The sequence below is a fragment of the Phyllobates terribilis genome, unplaced genomic scaffold, assembly GCF_046119375.1.
Source record: "Phyllobates terribilis strain yellow unplaced genomic scaffold, ASM4611937v1 Scaffold_4__5_contigs__length_816908805, whole genome shotgun sequence".
Lineage (NCBI taxonomy): Eukaryota > Metazoa > Chordata > Amphibia > Anura > Dendrobatidae > Phyllobates > Phyllobates terribilis.
Window position 1 is genome coordinate 621,273,045 of NW_027362764.1, and position 22,358 is coordinate 621,295,402.

General features: G+C 45.1%; 1 protein-coding gene across 2 annotated transcripts in view; it reads right to left on the bottom strand.

Annotated features, from left to right (window-relative positions):
* The window catches only part of SDR16C5 (short chain dehydrogenase/reductase family 16C member 5), a 63,275-nt gene extending 46,623 nt beyond the window's left edge, over nt 1–16,652 (bottom strand). Inside the window, exons 1-2 of one of the 2 annotated variants that reach the window (XM_073679320.1) lie at nt 16,516–16,652; nt 16,450–16,465 (exon numbers count right to left, since the gene is read on the bottom strand). The gene's annotated coding sequence lies outside the window, so the exon portion shown is untranslated. Of the gene's footprint in view, nt 1–16,449 lie in introns of both variants that reach the window. The other variant, XM_073679319.1, reaches the window with a different exon arrangement.
* Nucleotides 16,653–22,358: the final 5,706 nt, after the last annotated feature.

Below are 22,358 nucleotides of genomic sequence, written 5' to 3' on the forward strand. Positions count from 1 at the left end.
CATGTCTTCTCTTTTTTCCCCTGATGACTAGCTAAGACAAAGAAACGCGTCGGGAGCGGTATTTTGTGATGGGCTGGTGACCCTATGAGACTTGGTCTGCCCCCATTATATGGAGCTATCTTTGAAGTCTGAGAGCAGGAACGGATATCAAAATTGGTGAGGATGTTCCATTTCTATATATAGCAAAGTTAAATGGTTACCATTGATAGGGTTAATGTTTCTGCGTTATCATATATTGAGACACAATAAGTTGTCATAGTGTCCCATAGGCTCCATCATTTTCTTTTTGCCACGCTTTCTTGGTTGCGTCGGAGATATAAATATATGTCATATAAGCATATTGTATCTTTGGACGCAACAATACATGGAAGTATTTTGGCTATCTAATATCACAGACAGTATATCTGTGTTTTTTTAGGTCCTTGTATATTGCATATATTCTGCAACAACCTTCAGCATGAACGGTTTGGTAGTGGGTCAGTAATGGTGTTGGGTGGCATTTCTTTGGAGGGCCGCACAGCACTCCATGTTCTCGCCAGAGGTAGCTTGACTGCCATTAGGTACCGAGATGAGATCCTCAGACCCCTTGAGACCATATGCTGGTGCGGTTGACCCTGGGTTCCTCCTAATGCAGGACAATGCCAAACCTCATGTGGCTGGAGTGTGTCAGCAGTTCCTGCAAGATGAAGGCATTGAAACTATGGACTGGCCCGCCCGTTCCCCAGACCTGAATCCAATTGAGCACATCATGTCTCACCACAGACTGTCCAGGAGTTGGCGGATGGTTTAGTCCAGGTCTGGGAGGAGATCCCACAGGAGACCATCCGCAACCTCATCAGGAGCATGCCCAGGCGTTGTAGGGAGGTCATACAGGCACGTGGAGGCCACACACAATACTGAGACTCATTTTGACTTGTTTTAAAGGACATTACATCAAAGTTGGATCACTACAGCCTGTAGTGTTCTTTTCCACTTTCATTTTGAGGGTGACTCCAAATCCATGCCTCCATTGGTTAATAAATTTGATTTCCATTGATGATTTTTGTGTGATTTTGTTGTCAGCACATTCAACTTTGTACAGAACAAAGTATTCAATGAGAATATTTCATTCATTCAGATCTAGGATGTGTTATTTGAGTGTTCCCTTTATTTTTTTGAGCAGTATATATATTTATTTCTGTTAATGTTGATTATGGCTTACAGCAAATGAAAACACAAAAGTCATTATCTCAGTAAATTAGAATACTTTATAACAACAGCTTGAAGGGTTTTTGAAATCCGAAATGTTGGCCTACTGAAATGTATGTTCAGTAAATGAACTCAATACTTGGTCGGGGCTCCTTTTGCATCAATTACTAAATCAATGCGGCGTGGCATGGAGGCGATCAGCCTGTGGCACTGCTGAGGTGTTATGGAAGCCCAGTTTGCTTTGATAGCAGCCTTCAGCTCGTCCGCATTGTTGGGTGTGGTGTCTCTAATCTTCTTCTTGACAATACCCCATAGATTCTCTATGGGGTTAAGGTCAGGCGAGTTTGCTGGCCAATCAAGCACAGTGATATTGTTGTTTTTAAACCAGGTATTGGTACTTTTGGCAATGTGGACAGGTGCCAAGTCCTGCAGGAGAATGAAATTTCCATCTCCAAAAAGTTTGTCGGCAGAGGGAAGCATGAAGTGCTCTAAAATTTCCTGGTAGACGGCTGCGCTGACTTTGGTCTTGATAAAACACAGTGGACCTACACCAGCAGATGACATGACTCCCCAAACCATCACTGATTGTGGAAACTTCACACTAGACCTCAAGCAGCTTGGATTGTGGCCTCTCCACTCTTCCTTCAGACTCTGGGACCTTGATTTCGATATGAAATGCAAAATTTACTTTCATCTGAAAATAACACCTTTGACCACTGAGCAACAGTTCAGGTCTTTTTCTCCTTGGCCCAGTTAAGACGCTTCTGGCGTTGTCTATTGCTCATGAGTGACTTGACACAAGGAATGCGACACTTGTAGCCCATGTCCTGGATATGTCTGTGTGTGGTGGCTCTTGAAGCAATGACTCCAGCAGCAGTCCACTCTTTGTGAATCTCCCCCACGTTTGAATGACCTTTTCTTAACAATCCTTTCAAGGCTGCGGTTATCCCAGTTGCTTGTGCACCTTTTTCTACCACACTGTTTCCTTCCACTCAACTTTCCATTAATATGCTTGGATACAGCACTCTGAACAGCCAGCTTCTTTAGCAATGACCTTTTGCGGCTTACCCTCCTTGTGGAGTGTGTCAATGACTGCCTTCTGGACATCTGTCAAGTCAGCAGTCTTCCCCATGATTGTGGAGCATTCTGAAAGAGACTAATGGACCTTTTTAAACGCATTAGAAGCGTTTGCAGGTGTTTTTTGTTAATTATTCTAATTTAATGAGATAATGACTTGTGTTTTCATTGGCTGTAAGCCATAATCATCAACATTAACAGAAATAAACACACACATATACATACATACACATATATATATATACATACACACATACATACACACACTTCTCACAAAATTAGAATATCATCAAAACGTTAATTTATTTCAGTTCTTCAATACAAAAAGTGAAACTCCTATATTATATAGAGTCATTACAAACAGAGTGATCTATTTCAAGTGTTTATTTCTGTTAATGTTAAGGATTACGGCTTACAGCCAATTAAGTCTACACACACCTCCATACACAGAACCATGTGTCACAAACAGGTCCCATTTTTCAATGTGAACCACACCCAGGGGTGCAGGTATGACACGCCTTAACACTTCAGCTGCTGTCACGGGTGTGTTGCCACGAAGATCGTCACGAGTACACAGCCTGACTTCTCGCAGCTGACTTGTTGGTGCTTTGTGTTTTTTCGGCAGTGAAGGAGTTAATTCTCTCTCTCTCTGGGCTAGCTGAGGTCCAGCCTCGCCCAGCTGCAATCAATGCTTCTTTAGTGAGACTCCTTCATATCCCTGCAGGTCTGTTTGGGAGGTGTCGGTGAAAGCTTTTCATTCAGACTTACAGAGCGGATCGTGGTGTTTGGAGTTGCTGAGATAAGTGTATTTGGAAGTGTTTTTTCCCTTTCCTCGCTTTATCTCCTTTCCCGTTGGTGTTCCCTCTGTTGTAGTTGTGTAGAAGTTGTATGCAAGGTGGTTTTGGTTTTTCCCTTGTACTGTCTCGTTCGTCTAAATACTGTGTGTGGGCATATTATTTCTGGTTCCCAATTGTTGTGATCGGGGTCCTTCTCAGGACTAGATTACTGAGGTGCAGGGATCCTCAGGAGGTAGGGGTTACGCTGGCGGCCTGGACCTCTGTACCTTTAACAGTACCTCCAGGTTGAGGGATTAGTCAGGGCCCCAGCTTAGGGTCAGCTTAGGCCCCCTACCTCCAGTATTCTGTGACAGTGTGACAGCTGCTCACAATAAGACCTGACCATAACATGGACGATTAACCCCTTCTAGTACTATGCGTACTAAAGAATTACTCCAGGTTTTTATCACAGAGAACATGTACCTCTGTGATACATATCTCCCATCCACTATGTATCTGGCAGCCACCTTGCAGTATATACTGAATTGATGTTTTTTGTTCATTCTGGGTCTGAAAAATCTGAATAAAAAGCGATCGAAAAACATTATGTACTTTAAAATAATACCAAAATAATCTCCAACTCTTTGCACACAAAAATAAGCCCTCAGAATATAGCGACAAGACAATTTTTAAAAAAAACAACTTTTTTTTACTGTGAGATAGTAGCTAAACATAAAAAACCCTATATAAATATCGTATTGCTGTAATCGTACCTACTCAAAGAAGAAAGCCGTCTTATCACTTAAAAGCCTAAAAAGATGGCTACCATTGAAAAGACGCCAAATGGACTCCATCTCCTTTGGCTTCATTATGGTGGGTGGTTGCATCGGGTGCCTGAATTGTATTTTTTTGTGGAATTTACAAGGAAACCCTGACATAAGTGCTCAGCGTAGAACACAAGAATGTGATCCCAGCCTTATTCTGGGAGCATCAAAAAATATTATGTACCCAAAATGTTACCAATAAAAACCCCAACTTATCCTGCACAGAACCAGCTCCCATTCAGGTTCATATAGGGGGTTCCCACTTTACTGGTAGAACAAAGACTATGGAAAAGTGACATCAACACCCCCTCATAAAATCCAGTGAAATCTGCGCTCCCAAATCCAAAATGTCCCCCTCCTTCTGAGCCCCACTGTGCCTAAACCGAAGCAAGCAGGCACATGTTTGGCATTATTGTATTGGGGCGAGCGCAATTAATTCACAGGGTGCATGTCGCCAGAAGCAAAAACTGGCACAATGTATGGGGGCGCTACAATAAGTGGAAAAAAAGTAATTTTTTGTTTTCACATCTAAATGTTTTAAAGTTTTTTGAATCACATGTAGGCTAAAAAAAATGCTCAGTACACCCATAGATAAATTCCTTGAAGGGTCTAGTTTCCAAAATGGGGTCACTTGTATGGGGTTTCTCCTGTTTTGACACCTCAGGGCTTGACAAATGGAGCCCACAATCTGTTCAAACAGAATCTGTTTTCTAAGAGGCAAGTATCGCTGTGTGCAAACTGCATCAATTTGGGGTTTTGTTTTCACCTATTTTCCATTGTCAAAATTACAAATTTGGGGCAACAACATTTTAGTGGAAAAAAAAACAACCCAAAAACAAGGTAATTTTCACATCTACATTTTAAAAAGTTCTGTGAAGTACCTATGAGTTCAACATGCTCAACGCAGCCCTTGATGTTTCTAGTTTCCAAATGTCGCTTTTTCCCTTTCAAGCCATGCCATGCGTCCAAACAGTACTTTTTGACTACATGTGGGGTAAAGCTGGGCTCAGAAGAAAGTGTGTTAGAAACTGTAGGGTCCAATTTTTAGGTTTTTTACTCTTGAAAAAAAAAAAAAATTAATAATAAATAATAATAATAATAATGACCTAATGTTATCAAATTCTGTGTCGTACATGTGGGTTCAAAATGCTCATTATACCCCTGAAAAAAATCATAGAAGGGTGTAGTTTCGAAAATGGGGTCACTTGTTGGAGGCCTCTGCTGTTTAGGCACCTTAGGGGCTGTGCAAATGCAAAATGGTGCCCGCAATCTATTTCAGACAAATTTGTATTCCAAAATTCAAAATGGTGCGCCTTCCCTTCAGAGCGCTGCCGTTTGTCCAAATAGAGGTTTCTTACCACGTTTGATATCAGAGAGCTCAGAAGAATCTGGGTAACATATTTTGGGGTCCATTTTCCTCAGGGCTGTGGAGTGGACTGACTCCAACTCCTAAAATATATAATAAATTGGGTGCAGTAATTCAATGCAGCTTGCGGGGAATATTTTTTCATAAGAATTTGGGAAAGTTATGAAATGTCCTATAAATGTCTGTCTTATTCCTGATCTAACGGTCTAGACTTTTAGCTGAGATGAATCTGTGCTACAGTGAATTTATCAGTTAAACATGAGCCATGTATGAGGGAGTCGGAGGTTTGGCTTACCGACTCCACAGCCATGATTTTCCGTTGTCATTTTTTGTAAAAATTTAAAAAAAAAAAACCTAAAGAATCAGGTTTTGTAAATGTCTTGGGGGAGGGGGGGGGGGAGGAAATTGCTGCTAATCTTTTAACCCTTCTAACAAAATAAAATTACATTTGAAAAATGATGCAGATATAGACATGTGGGAAGTTATTTATTAATCATTTTGTACAGCATGACTAACTGGTTTAAGGATAAAAAAAATTGAAGCTTCAATATTGTGAATTTTTCAAGTTTGTCGCCAAAACGCCAATATTTTCAAAAATAAAACGCAAAACATATCGAGCTAAATTTACTAAGTACAAATGTGTCCCGGAAAAAAAAATATATGTTTCTTCCTTTCTAAGTGATGGACTCCTCTGCAACCCAGTTGGGTCTATCCTATGACAGATGGGGTAAGGAGTCACAATTTTGTCTCTTAGTAGGCCCAGCGTAACCTCTCATTGTGGCGTGACACATGGATGGTGTTGTGCATTGCCTACTAATCAGAAGAAGCTCCAGGAATGCTGGTGGATAGGAGCTCTGGTCTGGTGGCATGGACTGTGAATCTTTATTCAACTCCAATTATGAAGTGAAAAAGTCTAAAAGAAATAGATCAATCAATATATTGCAGAAGCCTGTGGCATCTAACAATTGCCACAAGAACTGTACATTGTGAGCTTTATAGAAGGAGTTTCCAGGAGGAGCAGTGGAACACAAATCTAAGCTCACCTTGTACAATGATAAGACTCAACTGGAGGGGGTGTAAAAAGTGCAGAAACTGGATTTTGGAGTAGTGAAAGTAGTGTTCTCTGGAGTGATGAATCACATTTCACTAGCTGGCAGTCAAAAGGATGAATCTGCGATAAGAAGATAAAAGGAGAACGCCAACCACAGTAATGAAATATGACGATATTTTGTGGAGGAAGGACATGGGCATGAATCTGGTTTCAAGTGATTAGGCAAGATCCCTTGTTTCCAGTGAAGGCTAATCTTAAAAGAGGTGGTCCACTACATTGTGTAATGCGCCCATTGATTTACACCTTTTAAATTAAGTATTTTTGTAATTATCTTCTGCTGCCATATGTGCCTGTTAGCAGTGCTGGGCTGCAGTGAAACGTTATCAGTCAGTCAATCAATGGGGGTGCGTGCAACTGAGTCACGCCTGGGTGAATCCAGGAAATCCGGAAGTCGACGTGACATCAGCAGCGGCTGCAGCTCGGGGTCACATGATGCAAACTGAGCGAGAAGCGATAGCGCCGCTCATAGGTACATATGGCAGCAAAAGGTATTTACAAAAATACTTTATTTAAAAGGTGTAAATCAATGTGCGCATTATACAATGTAATGGACCACCTCTTTAAGGAGATATTTGGGTTACCAAAAATGTTGTCTAAAAGCCACCAAAACAACCACTATTTACCTACTGAATACCTTAAGGAGCAGACTGACAGGAGGTTTGTTACGCACATGCCTCGGTCTGTTAAGATTTTCTTGTGCTCCACGTTTGGCTTTGTAAATAGCCCAGCGTGCTCCCATGTGTTGAGTCTCCTGGGCCTATTTAAGGCATCCCAAGATTTGGTATTGCTCAAAGACTTGCTAGTATCTCTTAGTTGTTGGTGCAAGGTTCCAGTCCCCAGTCATCAGAATATTTCCTGGCTGTCTCTGGATCCCCGTCCATAAGTTGCTTGTCTGCAGTTTCCAGTAACCTTGTTACCAGTCAATGGAGGACCTCACCTATTTACCGGTGGTTTCCAGTAAACTTGCTCATCTACCTGACTGCAGTTTTCAGTATCGCAACATGCCTGCCATTTCCAGGACATCTTCCTTGCTGCCTGCGACTTCCAAACTTTCTAGTTTCCCCGGCGTTCTGTCTACGTCTCTATGACGCCTCCTTTCTGCCCAAGGTCTTCAGCAACTGTTTGCCTGGGATCTCCTGCATGTTCCCTGAATGCCTGTAGTGTCCAGCATCCCGCCTGTGTGCCTTTGGCCTCCTGGATGTCTCCCGCCTGCTAGTGGTTTCCAGCATCCGGCCTGCATGCCTATGGTCTCCTGGATGACTTTCGCCTGCAAGCGGTTTCCAGCGTCCCGCCTGCTTCTCTATGGTTTTCAGGACTTTAAACTTTTAGTTTGTATTTTTCGTGTCCACCTGGCTGCTGCACCGACACCCATGTGCCCACCAAGACCTTGGGCTTAGAAAATCCACCTCACCGTGTGAGACCACTATGTGTAACAGGGTTAATCAAGAAAGTAAGGTGGATGTCATTTTATGGAATTTACTGCCTTAGCGACATTAGTTAATCCCAGTAAACTCTTCTACTGCTAAAGCATAAAAACACATTTTAGACAGTGGTCTATAATAGTAAATGGGGTCTACCAGCTGAGCCGAAGCCGAGTGCTACAATGTAGAGGAGTCAGAAGACAAACTTATGTTCTGTTCCATCTTAAGCTACCCCTCTCCCCCGTACATAATGGATATCTGTTGGCCTTATGATGTTATAGCTGACCGCTATCTACTGTGTGCAGGGGGCTTAAAATGGAGCAAATAAACCTAAATGATAAGCGAAGATGTGAACAAAGCTTTAGAAGCCTTATTGCAATCTATACTTTAGGTAAATATTCTGAGCCATGTGAACTACAAGAAAATACTACCCGTGTTAAGTCCAAGGCACCAAGATAAGAGTTCTACTATTTCTAAGTCTACGAAATAAGCAGCTTGAGATCTTATTACTCCTAAACCTCAATAAAGAATCTTGCATCCTGTTGTCTCCTTAATGCTGGACACACAAAGAACATCAATCTAAATCAAATCAGTATCACCTGGCGATCAATAAGGAAATGGAACTTACTTTAAACATTTTGGGCCTGATCCATCAAAGCTATTACACCAGTATTCGGTTGTAAAAAGATTTTAAAAGTCGCATAATTTTGGCTCAACTGAAAGCTCTGCTAAAATTATGTGACTTTTGGCGTTCTCACACAATTTTCGCCCAGCTCTGAGAAAGTGGCTAGAGCTGGGGCAGGACTGGGCAGGGTGACCACAGCTCGCCAAATTCATCATGACGAGTGGCGGCGTTTGATACACCACAAATCTTACTCCAGCAGAGACTGTAGTAGGATTTGTGGAGATGTGCACAGACTTGTACACCACATCTCCTTATCAAAACTAGTGTGAACAATGCCAGTCTTAATGAATCAGGTCCTTTGTCTCAAAAATTCAAAGTGGGATTGTGGTGCTTAGATCTTTATCTGAAAGACCTATAACCTACAGGGAATAGAACATTGAGCTGCCATTTACATTGCAACATTATTGTGAATGAGCATTTGCTCATTTCACAATAATCCTGCCAATCACCCAATAAATGAGCAAAATAAAATCGGATGAAATAATCTTTTGAGCAAAAGATATTTTGCACTGTTTGGTATAAACAGTACCTGTGCTGTTGAGGACAATGGCAACTAAAGTGCTGTCTGCCAGTGTAAACAGGATATTAAACGTCCACCGATCAGCAAATGTGTATATTCACCTTAAAATGTGCTCTTTAAATTTCTGCCATCTACGTTAGGCTACGCTGGCGCCATCCCACCAACTTTAATTTTTTCTTTTTTTAAACTGGAGCATGCTCAATTTATGGTGCTTTTCTGTAAACTGAAATTAGTTCATCCCTTCATTAATATATGGAACGTTAAACGAGTTGTCCAGTGTTATAACACTTATAATAACCAGTGGCGAAAAAAAAACAAAAACAATAAGCAAGAACACAGACGCGTACTCGTCTGCTGTCACCCACGTGGATCCATCACATGCCACTCCGGTGATCAGCGCCAGTTCTAGAAGCGACCAGAAAAAAAACCAAAAACCACTGCAGCCAATCTCAAATTCCAACAATCCAGAGGATGACCACTCGAACCGCTGATGCTGGAGTCACAGGAGATGACAGCAAGTGAGTATGCCTTCATTTGTTATTTTACAATGCCCCATGCCCAAGAAAAAAAACATTTTTTAATACCAGACAAGCCCTTTACATTTAGGGCTACACAGCGGCACTGGTCGAAATTATCAAACATTTCTGTGATTTTCTTGGGAGGGACTACTTTAGAGCTGTGAAAAAGATATTTGTATACATTTATTAGTTACATATTTGTTAGTTGTGCTATAGTTGCCATGTGACATCACTGAGAGTCATTAGAGCGGATGGTGCAATGCAATACATGCCATCGTGTAGGCCTAGCCTTGTCTATTGTTGCCATAGGGTACGTGGTCACACAAAATACCTGTTGCTGGTCAAAGTGCAAATGGTTAAAATCTCGAAAACCTTATAAAATAGAAGTTAAAACGGTTGTTGAGTACTTAAAGGGGTTTTCCCATGAACAAAAGTACATTTTAATCAATAGATCTTGTAATTATAATAATTTCCACAATTGGATGTGTTTAAATAAAATGTTCCTGTACTGAGATAATCTTATAAATGTGCCCCTGCTGTGTACTGTGTAATGGCTGTGTCTGACCGTGCAGGAACATGGTCTGATCATACCACAGCTCCGGGGCAGGGGAGGAAGCAAAAGAGTATTTTGTGAGTTAAAACATTTCACTGCCTGTTTTTCAGCACTGTTTTACCTCAGAGAAAGAATCAGCTGCAATCCCCTGCTGTAATGTCTGTATACTCTTTTCCTTCCTTCCCTACCCAGGAGCTGTGGTATGATCAGACCATGTTACTGTACGGTCAGACACAGCCATTACACAGTACACAGCAGGGGCACATTTATAAGATTATCTCAGCACAGGAGCATTTATTTTATTTAAACACTGATGTCATGAGTCTCCTGACACATGACATCAGGATCTTGCCTGAATTCCAGCAGCTGATCTTTTAGTTCCCGTGTGAGATAAGCTTCCACCAGAGAAGTATAAGGCTATGTGCCCATGATGCAGAAATGCTCTGGATTTTTCCTGAGCGTTTCTGCATCTCCCTGGCAGAAAAAACACATTTGGATTTTACATGCGTTTTTTTGGCCAGGGACAAGCGTTTATCATCCGTTTTGCACATGCGATTTCGCATGCAGGTTGTCAAGTGCTTCCCAAGTGATTTTAGCATCACTTGGAAAAGTGCTTGACAACTTGGTCACACTATATAAATCCATGGATTTTATATAGTGTGACCAAGTTAGTAAAAAAAAAAAAAAAAAAAAAAAAATAGAATAAAAATGGTAAAAAATAAACAAAAAAAAATTATACCTCCGATGGCCCCCGGTCTCCTTCTCCGATGCGTCCGGTCTCCCCGGTGTCGTAAAAGGACCTTCCATGACGTCATTTAGTCATGTGAGAGGTCATGCGACCGCCGACGTCACATGACTGAATAACGTCATGGATGGTCCTTTTACTCCATCGCGAGCCGCCGGGGAGCCAAAAGATGTATGGGATAGAAGACAGGGGCTATTAGAAGGTAACTATAATTTTTTTTTTTTTTTTTTTTTACAGATATCATGGTACCTGGGTCTGGAGGAGAGTCTCCTCTTCTCCAGACCCGGGTACCATCCGCGCATTGAATCGCTTAATATTCACATGTAGTCATGCGGATATTAAGCGATTCAATGCAAGTCAATGGTGGCAAAAACGCAGCGATTCCGCTAAATAATTGGTAGTGCTGCGGATTTTTCCGTAATGATAATCCGCAGAGGAGATTTCCGCAGCATGTGCACAGCACATGCGGATTATCATTGGGGAACATTGCAGACCTACGAACAAGCGTCTTTTTAAGTCTTTCATGCGGCGGAATTGCTATGTGCCCATGATGCAGAAATGAAGCAGAAATTTTCCGGAGCATTCTAGCATGTCCTTGGCAGAAAAAAACGCATGCGGATTTTACACGCGTTTTTGAAGCGTTTTTACTTGCAGATTTGCCATGCGTTTTTCCAATGCATTGTATAGGCAAATCCACATGCGGAATCGCACAAGAAATGGTCATGCTGCATTTTTTTTCCGCACCTAAAATCCACGCAGAAAAAATCCTGACCATGTGCACAGAACTTTCAAAATGTCATAGGAAGTCATGGGATAAGATGTGCAACGCGTTTCTGCTGCATTTCTACACGGAAAAAAAAACGCACAAAAAACGCACCAAATTCGCATCGTGTGCTCATAGCCTTACAGTGAGTGGTTCTAGAAGACCCAGGAGCACTCCGCTGTGCCGACCGCTCCTGTGTACAGGTGAGTCGGGAAGGACAGTCGTCAGCCAAATGATGGCTTATGGGGGCCTGTAGTAGAGGTCCTCACCAAGTAGCGGACAGCACATTTACACTCATGCTTGGTCACTATTAATCTTATCTGTGGGGCCCTGGCTGTTGCTCGCTGATATCTGTAGACACAAGTAAAGAGCAAAGTTCCTCTACATTCTTTCCTGGAGATACAATATGTTGCAATCTGTCTGATTGGGTAATCACTTTCTTCATCCTACAAGTAATAGACACTGAGGAAAATGCAAAAAAAAAACATGTTGAAATACAGACAAAATACGCTATTCACACATATCTTTCGAAGGACCGCACTTCTATACATGGTCATACTGGAGGTCGCTAACAAGGACTGGTGAGCAGCGCCTGCCCCAACTCATGAACAACTCCCGACATTATCTGGAGTAGAACTGCAACAGTTTTATCCTAGGGGAAAATAGGCACAAATGACAGCCTGCACCGATCATACAATAATCCATAGATATGGACGACCATAATCAATGTTTGATCTCCATATAGTAATAATGGATAAAGTGCTAAAATACCTAATGCCGGCTATACACAAGCCATCTGTGGAAAGCCAGTTTTTATATTAGTCTTACATGAAAGATAAGCAGCAACAGAGAATATGTGAATATGGTGGCTACTTGTCCATCAACATATAAAAAGAACAAGTCTCACGTGATCATGATGGATGGGGAAGGCAAATAAAGGAGTGACTCCCAGTTAAGCCTTCATACACAGACTACTGTGAGGCATTGAACGATTTGGCAGATACTATAATGTGTACATGGGCCTGTCAGATTTCAGACTGACAATCACTTTGCTCTCCCATTGTCTGGCGACGGCTCCCTCATAGAGAACGCAGGAAAGCTTGGCAAACTAAGTGCTCCCGCGTTTGTGATGGATGGCAGAGATAGCTGTTGGCCAAAAAACGGCCATGTGCATATTGTGTGTATGGGGGTCTTTAGGCTAATGGTGTATGTAGACAAATAAATCATCAACAAACGACTGCTTGTGGGTAACCGGGATTATCTACTTGTGTAGACATGCCATGCATTGTCCGACAAACTAAATGTTTGCTCGCTGGGTGATCTGAAAGTTTATAAATTGGGGAAAAATAAAAAATAAAAATCATCTTTATCCTGTATTTACATGAGCAAAATTTGACCAATCAATAAACCATAGACAATCCTATCACCAGATGAACAAGCATTTTGGTTTTCAGGGGATCGCCATAATGCTTACAATGGTGGATAATCGAGAATGGGGCTGTGCAGCCACACAGGTTGCACCAATGCGACATACTGCCAATACCATGTACTGTATGGGGACAGAACAATGGTATTAGCAATCATTCTGCAGCCAGTCTGTGTAAAGAGCCAGGTAAATGACCGGCAAACGATTGGTATCTAGTCAGAGCTCATTTAATACTCTGAAATCAGCCAAGTGTACACACAACATAAGGATACAAAGCAAATTTAGATGCAAAATAGAAAGTCTCATACAAGGTCTGTAATAAAAAAAAAAAATAAGAAAAAGGGGAATCATATATAGTCGTGGTCACAGATGACTTACTAAGCAGTATAACCAGTCAAAGTCGTATGATTTGCGACCAAAAATCCAACTGGAGTGTATTTTTTCAATATCCATCGCATGTTTTAATATGACCACACTGACAATCATTAGATGTGATGTCACATTGTGATCTTTATTTCACACGCAGCTGAGGTATTAAGGCTAAAGGTAAGGTGGCTAGTGACGCCTGGGCTAATAACACAGCTTCAACAGCACATCGATTTCCTAAGTGAACTTGTGATTATGGAAAAAGTCTGACAAGATGCGACAAGGGCACACAGCCACGCGTGACGAGCAGCGCGACAAGGGCACACAGCCACGCGTGACGAGCAGCGCGACAAGGGCACACAGCCACGCGGGACGAGCAGCGCGGCAAGGGCACACAGCCACGCGGGACGAGCAGCGCGGCAAGGGCACACAGCCACGCGGGACGAGCAGCGCGGCAAGGGCACACAGCCACGCGGGACGAGCAGCGCGGCAAGGGCACACAGCCACGCGGGACGAGCAGCGCGGCAAGGGCACACAGCCACGCGGGACGAGCAGCGCGGCAAGGGCACACAGCCACGCGGGACGAGCAGCGCGGCAAGGGCACACAGCCACGCGGGACGAGCAGCGCGACAAGGGCACACAGCCACGCGGGACGAGCAGCGCGACAAGGGCACACAGCCACGCGGGACGAGCAGTGTGATGAATTCACATACAGCTATAAGAGGAGCAAAATAACATATGCACAGACATAAGATGAGTGGGGTAATGAATGCACGCAGGTATTTATGATGAGCAGTGCGATATATGTCTATAAGATGAGCAGTGTGATAAGAGCATATAGAGCTATAAGATGAGCAGTGTGATAAGAGCATATAGAGCTATAAGATGAGCAGTGTGATAAGAGCATATAGAGCTATAAGATGAGCAGTGTGATAAGAGCATATAGAGCTATAAGATGAGCAGTGTGATAAGAGCATATAGAGCTATAAGATGAGCAGTGTGATAAGTGCATATAGAGCTATAAGATGAGCAGTGTGATAAGTGCACACAGGGCTATAAGATGAGCAGTGTGATAAGTGCACACAGGGCTATAAAATGAGCAGTGTGATAAGTGCACACAGGGCTATAAAATGAGCAGTGTGATAAGTGCATATAGAGCTATTAGATGAGCAGTGTGATAAGTGCATATAGAGCTATAAGATGAGCAGTGTGATAAGTGCACACAGGGCTATAAGATGAGCAGTGTGATAAGTGCACACAGGGCTATAAGATGAGCAGTGTGATAAGTGCACACAGGGCTATAAAATGAGCAGTGTGATAAGTGCATATAGAGCTATAAGATGAGCAGTGTGATAAGTGCACACAGGGCTATAAGATGAGCAGTGTGATAAGTGCACACAGGGCTATAAGATGAGCAGTGTGATAAGTGCACACAGGGCTATAAGATGAGCAGTGTGATAAGTGCATATAGAGCTATAAGATGAGCAGTGTGATAAGTGCATATAGAGCTATAAGATGAGCAGTGTGATAAGTGCACATAGAGCTATAAGATGAGCAGTGTGATAAGTGCACATAGAGCTATAAGATGAGCAGTGTGATAAGTGCACATAGAGCTATAAGATGAGCAGTGTGATAAGTGCATATCGAGCTATAAGATGAGCAGTGTGATAAGTGCATATCGAGCTATAAGATGAGCAGTGTGATAAGTGCATATCGAGCTATAAGATGAGCAGTGTGATAAGTGCACATAGAGCTATAAGATGAGCAGTGTGATAAGTGCACATAGAGCTATAAGATGAGCAGTGTGATAAGTGCATATTGAGCTATAAGATGAGCAGTGTGATAAGTGCATATCGAGCTATAAGATGAGCAGTGTGATAAGTGCATATCGAGCTATAAGATGAGCAGTGTGATAAGTGCACATAGAGCTATTAGATGAGCAGTGTGATAAGTGCATATAGAGCTATTAGATGAGCAGTGTGATAAGTGCATATAGAGCTATAAGATGAGCAGTGTGATTAGTACACACAGGGCTATAAGATGAGCAGTGTGATAACTGCACATAGAGCTATTAGATGAGCAGTGTGATAAGTGCACATAGAGCTATTAGATGAGCAGTGTGATAAGTGCACATAGAGCTATTAGATGAGCAGTGTGATAAGTGCACATAGAGCTATTAGATGAGCAGTGTGATAAGTACACACAGGGCTATAAGATGAGCAGTGTGATAAGTACACACAGGGCTATAAGATGAGCAGTGTGATAAGTACACACAGGGCTATAAGATGAGCAGTGTGATAAGTGCATATCGAGCTATAAGATGAGCAGTGTGATAAGTGCACATAGAGCTATAAGATGAGCAGTGTGATAAGTACACACAGGGCTATAAGATGAGCAGTGTGATAACTGCACATAGAGCTATTAGATGAGCAGTGTGATAAGTGCACATAGAGCTATTAGATGAGCAGTGTGATAAGTGCACATAGAGCTATTAGATGAGCAGTGTGATAAGTGCACATAGAGCTATTAGATGAGCAGTGTGATAAGTGCATATCGAGCTATAAAATGAGCAGTGTGATAAGTGCACATAGAGCTATAAGATGAGCAGTGTGATAAGTGCACATAGAGCTATTAGATGAGCAGTGTGATAAGTGCATATAGAGCTATTAGATGAGCAGTGTGATAAATACACACAGAGCTATTAGATGAGCAGTGTGATAAGTGCACATAGAGCTATTAGATGAGCAGTGTGATAAGTGCATATAGAGCTATTAGATGAGCAGTGTGATAAGTGCACACAGGGCTATAAGATGAGCAGTGTGATAAGGGCACACAGGGCTATAAGATGAGCAGTGTGATTAGTACACACAGGGCTATAAGATGAGCAGTGTGATAACTGCACATAGAGCTATTAGATGAGCAGTGTGATAAATACACACAGAGCTATAAGATGAGCAGTGTGATAACTGCACATGCATCCAGGACATTATCAATCCATGTCAGACAGCACAGAGTAAACTCCTGTAATCTCGCTGCTCTTAATCACACGCCTGCAGCTGTCCTGCACAGTAATGTTTCCTCCTTCATGTGTTACAGAGCAGCAGACTCACCAGACAGAGCACAGATGACACACACGGCTCCGGGCACGGTAGACACACACAGCTCCGGGCACGGTAGACACACACGGCTCCGGGCACGGTAGACACACACAGCTCCGGGCACAGTACAGCTGTGTAATGTCACTTATACAGGAAACTGTTCGCAGTGCGCAGGCGCAGGTGAGGCGCCACTTCCCTATCCCAGTTATCGGCACGGACTCCTCCAATCCTGTGCGGGGAGCGACGTGAGAGAGAGTGGAAGAGAAGGGGGCGGGGCTTTACAAGGAAGGAAAAGTGACCGAGAGCCAGAGATGACGGAGGGATGAGCAACTATAGCAGTAACTCACAGGAGGCACAGACTGGAGCAGGTGGCAAACATAACAATACTCACAGGTCCCGGAGTCACATACTGGAGCAGGGGGCAAACATAACAGTACTCACAGGAGGCACAGACTGGAGCAGGTGGCAAACATAACAATACTCACAGGTCCCGGAGTCACATACTGGAGCAGGGGGCAAACATAACAGTACTCACAGGAGGCACAGACTGGAGCAGGGGGCAAACATAATACTCACAGGTCCCGGAGTCACATACTGGAGCAAGGGGCAAACATAACAATACTCACAGGTCCCGGAGTCACATACTGGAGCAGGGGGCAAACATAACAATACTCACAGGAGACACACACTGGAGAAGGTAGCAAACATAACAGTACTCACAGGAGGCACAGACTGGAGTAGGGGGCAAACATAACAATACTCACAGGTCCCGGAGTCACATACTGGAGCAGGGGGCAAACATAACAGTACTCACAGGAGGCACAGACTGGAGTAGGGGGCAAACATAACAATACTCACAGGTCCCGGAGTCACATACTGGAGCAAGGGGCAAACATAACAGTACTCACAGGAGGCACAGACTGGAGTAGGGGGCAAACATAACAATACTCACAGGTCCCGGAGTCACATACTGGAGCAAGGGGCAAACATAACAATACTCACAGGTCCCGGAGTCACATACTGGAGCAGGGGGCAAACATAACAATACTCACAGGAGACACACACTGGAGAAGGTAGCAAACATAACAGTACTCACAGGAGGCACACACTGGAGAAGGGAGCAAACATAACAGTACTCACAGGAGGCACACACTGGAGAAGGGAGCAAACATAACAGTACTCACAGGAGGCACAGACTGGAGTAGGGGGCAAACATAACAATACTCACAGGTCCCGGAGTCACATACTGGAGCAAGGGGCAAACATAACAATACTCACAGGTCCCGGAGTCACATACTGGAGCAGGGGGCAAACATAACAGTACTCACAGGAGGCACAGACTGGAGTAGGGGGCAAACATAACAATACTCACAGGTCCCGGAGTCACATACTGGAGCAAGGGGCAAACATAACAATACTCACAGGTCCCGGAGTCACATACTGGAGCAAGGGGCAAACATAACAATACTCACAGGTCCCAGAGTCACATACTGGAGCAGGGGGCAAACATAACAGTACTCACAGGAGGCACAGACTGGAGTAGGGGGCAAACATAACAATACTCACAGGTCCCGGAGTCACATACTGGAGCAGGGGGCAAACATAACAGTACTCACAGGAGGCACAGACTGGAGTAGGGGGCAAACATAACAATACTCAGGTCCCGGAGTCACATACTGGAGCAAGGGGCAAACATAACAATACTCACAGGTCCCGGAGTCACATACTGGAGCAGGGGGCAAACATAACAGTACTCACAGGAGGCACAGACTGGAGTAGGGGGCAAACATAACAATACTCACAGGTCCCGGAGTCACATACTGGAGCAAGGGGCAAACATAACAATACTCACAGGTCCCGGAGTCACATACTGGAGCAGGGGGCAAACATAACAATACTCACAGGAGACACACACTGGAGAAGGTAGCAAACATAACAGTACTCACAGGAGGCACACACTGGAGAAGGGAGCAAACATAACAGTACTCACAGGAGGCACACACTGGAGAAGGAAGCAAACATAACAGTACTCACAGGAGGCACACACTGGAGAAGGGAGCAAACATAACAGTACTCACAGGAGGCACACACTGGAGAAGGGAGCAAACATAACAGTACTCACAGGAGGCACACACTGGAGAAGGGAGCAAACATAACAGTACTCACAGGAGGCACACACTGGAGAAGGGAGCAAACATAACAGTACTCACAGGAGGCACACACTGGAGAAGGGAGCAAACATAACAGTACTCACAGGAGGCACACACTGGAGAAGGGAGCAAACATAACAGACGGCGCCCTTGTCTGCAGGGCCTGTGGGAGCTGATGCGCAGGCTTTAAACAGTGACCCGGCTACAGACCTGCACTATCAGGTCCAAGAGCTAACTAAAAGCGTTGCCGCGCTAACCCGAACTGTGCAGTCTTTACAGGTTTCTACTGCAGGGAAGATCGAGCTGGCATCCGGACCGGAGGACATCCCGTGGCGCCGACCAAGGAGGACCCCACCGGCCAGGGGAAGACCCAGCGATCGATACAACGAGGACGGACGACCTATTTGCCGCCGCTGCAATCAACCCGGACATGTGGCAAGGTACTGTCATTTAAACGGGCACAACCTGGGGTAGAGGGCCAACCCCCAGGCATAAGACCATCAGGCCCATCAAACTGGCGTGATAAATACGTAGGGGGACGTCCAATCTTGCCTGTGGTACTGGATGGCATTCCTATGAGTGCCCTACTAGACACTGGGTCACAGGTCACCACCATCCCGTACGTGCTCTTCAAGCAGTACTGGAATGATTCGGACATAACCCGCTACCCAGACGACGACCTGAGTATCATCGCCAGCAATGGTCAGCCCGTGCCGCAGGTGGGATTCAAGGAGGTGACCATTAAAATCGGTAAAGTCGAACTGGCGGCACAAGGACTGATTATAGTGGACATAGACCGTCATGAGAGTCACCCTAGAATCACCCTGGGAACCAATGTAATTGAAAATTGTCTTGCAGAGGTGATTCTCATTTTACAGCAGGTTGCCAAGAACGCCAGTTCCGGCCAGCAGCGTGTGCTCCAAATAGAGATCCGGGCACTGATGAAGCGGCAACAGGTGGAACTATCTGGTGGTGAGATAGGTAGCGTGAGAATGTGTGACCCGTTCCCTATTGCCATGCCCCCAAAAAGTGAGATGATGATTTGGTGCCGGGCAGCTATTGGTCTAAGAGGTAGAGACTACCAAGCAATGGTAGAACCCGTCTACTCAGACAGTAGGCCCACCATTTTGACAGCACGGGGGGTGGTCGATGTACGCCATGGGAGGGTGCCCGTTCGCATCATAAATATCGGTGAGAGAGAAGTACACCTGCCCCGGTATGCCACGCTAGCTAAATTGTTCACCATAAACCAGAATTCTGTACAGGCCGTAGAACCCTTGCCTCCATCTCAACCAGAGGAAGGTAACGGCTCTAAGAAACCAGTGGAGGACTGGTGTCAGCAACTACATCTGGGTACTGACTCCACTCCCTCACACCAGAAACAAGGAGTCTATCGGGTGGTTCAAGAGTACGAGAGAGTGTTTAGTAAACACCCGTTAGACTTCGGGCGAGTAAAGGGGGTAGAACACCACATCCCCACGGGAGACCATCCTCCCATAAAGGAGAGATACCGACCCGTACCCCCTGCACACTACCAACACGCCAAGGGGATGCTTAGAGACATGAAGGAGGCTGGGGTAATCAGGGACAGCTGTAGCCCCTGGGCAGCTCCACTAGTCTTAGTGAAAAAGAAGGACAACACTATGAGAATGTGTGTAGACTACAGGAAGGTCAACCGTATCACACACAAAGATGCGTACCCGTTACCAAGGATAGAAGAGTCCTTAGCTGCATTAAAATCTGCTAATTTCTTCTCTACTTTGGATCTCACTAGCGGGTACTGGCAGGTTCCTGTAGCAGAGGCAGACCGAGAGAAGACCGCATTCACCACCCCGATGGGTCTCAGCGAATTTAACTGTATGCCGTTCGGGCTCTGCAACGCACCAGGAACCTTCCAACGGTTGATGGAATGCTGTCTGGGACACCGGAACTTCGAGACGGTCCTGTTATACCTGGACGATGTCATCGTCTATTCCAAGACCTACGAGGACCACCTGAAACACCTGGCAGAAGTGTTCGAAGCTCTGGCAAACTACGGCCTAAAGGTGAAACCCTCCAAGTGTCACCTCCTGAAACCAAAGGTGCAATACCTGGGACACGTGGTGAGTGCTGACGGAGTGGCTCCTGACCCTGATAAGATCACCGTGATTAAGGACTGGCCAAGACCCTCCAGCATAAAAGAAGTGCGGCAGTTCCTCGGGTTGGTAGGCTACTACCGAAGATTCATTCCCGGTTTCACCAAAATGGCAGCCCCTATGCAGGACCTCCTGATAGGTCAATCTCGAAAAGCCAAAAACCAGAAGCCGCCCTTCAGGTGGGAAAAGCTGGAAGAGGAGTCCTTTTGCCAGCTGAAGATGGCCCTCACGGGGGATGAAATCCTGGCATATCCAGACTACAGCCAGCCCTTTATCCTCCACACGGACGCAAGTAACATCGGGCTAGGAGCCGTGCTGTCCCAGATCCAGCAAGGAAAAGAACGAGTAATCGCTTACGCTAGCCGAAAGCTACGACCCACCGAGAGGAACCCTGATAATTATAGCTCATTCAAGCTGGAGTTCCTGGCAGTAGTGTGGGCAGTGACCGAACGTTTCAAGCATTACCTTGCCTCCTCCAAATTCATCGTGTACACGGATAACAACCCGTTGACACACCTGGACACTGCAAGGCTCGGTGCTCTGGAACAGAGATGGATGGCTCGCCTGTCCAACTTTGAATTCACCATCAAATACCGGGCAGGACGCTCAAATGCCAACGCGGATGCCCTGTCTAGAATGCCGAACTTACCGGACGTAGGGGAAGATCCAGAAGACCTGGAAGAAGTTGAGCTCCCTGCGTTCCACCATCATGGGATTACCCTGTATTCCCACCGTGTGAAGGACAGGCGCTCCGCGACGTTCAATCCCTTGCCCCACTACAACTGGGCGGAGACGCAAGACAGTGATCCTGCAGTCCGTCTGGTGAAGGAAATGCTGACCCAAGCCGATGCCAGTCTGGACCCAGACGCCCCAGAGGAGACTAAGCAACTGTGGAAGGAGAAAAGTAGGCTGTTCCTCTAAAGGGAGAAGTTGTGCCGGAGAATGGTTAACTCTCGAACACATGAGTTGACCTGGCAGGTAGTGGTCCCCAGACGAGACGCGGCTATGATTCTGGAGGCGTACCACAACGGAGCAGGACATTTCGGGTGGAAGAAGCTGGAGTTCTTGTTGCGTGAACGGTTCTACTGGGTAGGCATGAGAGGAGCCATCGAGAGGTGGTGCAGAGACTGTGGACCGTGCCACCTAAGAAGGAAGGACCGTGCCAGCCAGAAGACTCCCTTGCAGCCCATCATCACCCGACAGCCACTGGAACTGGTAGCCCTGGACCATGTGAAACTGGCTCCAAGCAGATCTGGGTATGTCTACGCCCTCACAATCGTAGATCATTACTCCCGGTTCCTGGTGGTGGTCCCGGTCAAGGACTTAACGGCTCAAACAGCAGCTAGAGCCTTCCAGCAGCACTTCTGCCATCCACACGGGTACCCGGACCAAGTGCTGACAGACCAAGGGCCAGCCTTCGAAGCGGAAGTCTTCCAGGAGTTCTGCAACCTGTATGGCTGCACGAAGATAAGAACAACGCCCTATCACCCACAAACTAATGGACTCTGCGAGAAGATGAACCAGGTGGTGATAGACCTCCTGAAAACATTGCCCCTGGAAGAACGCAGTCTGTGGCCTGAGAAGCTGCCTGATCTGGTGGACCTATACAACCACATCCCTGTAGGTTCTACCAACT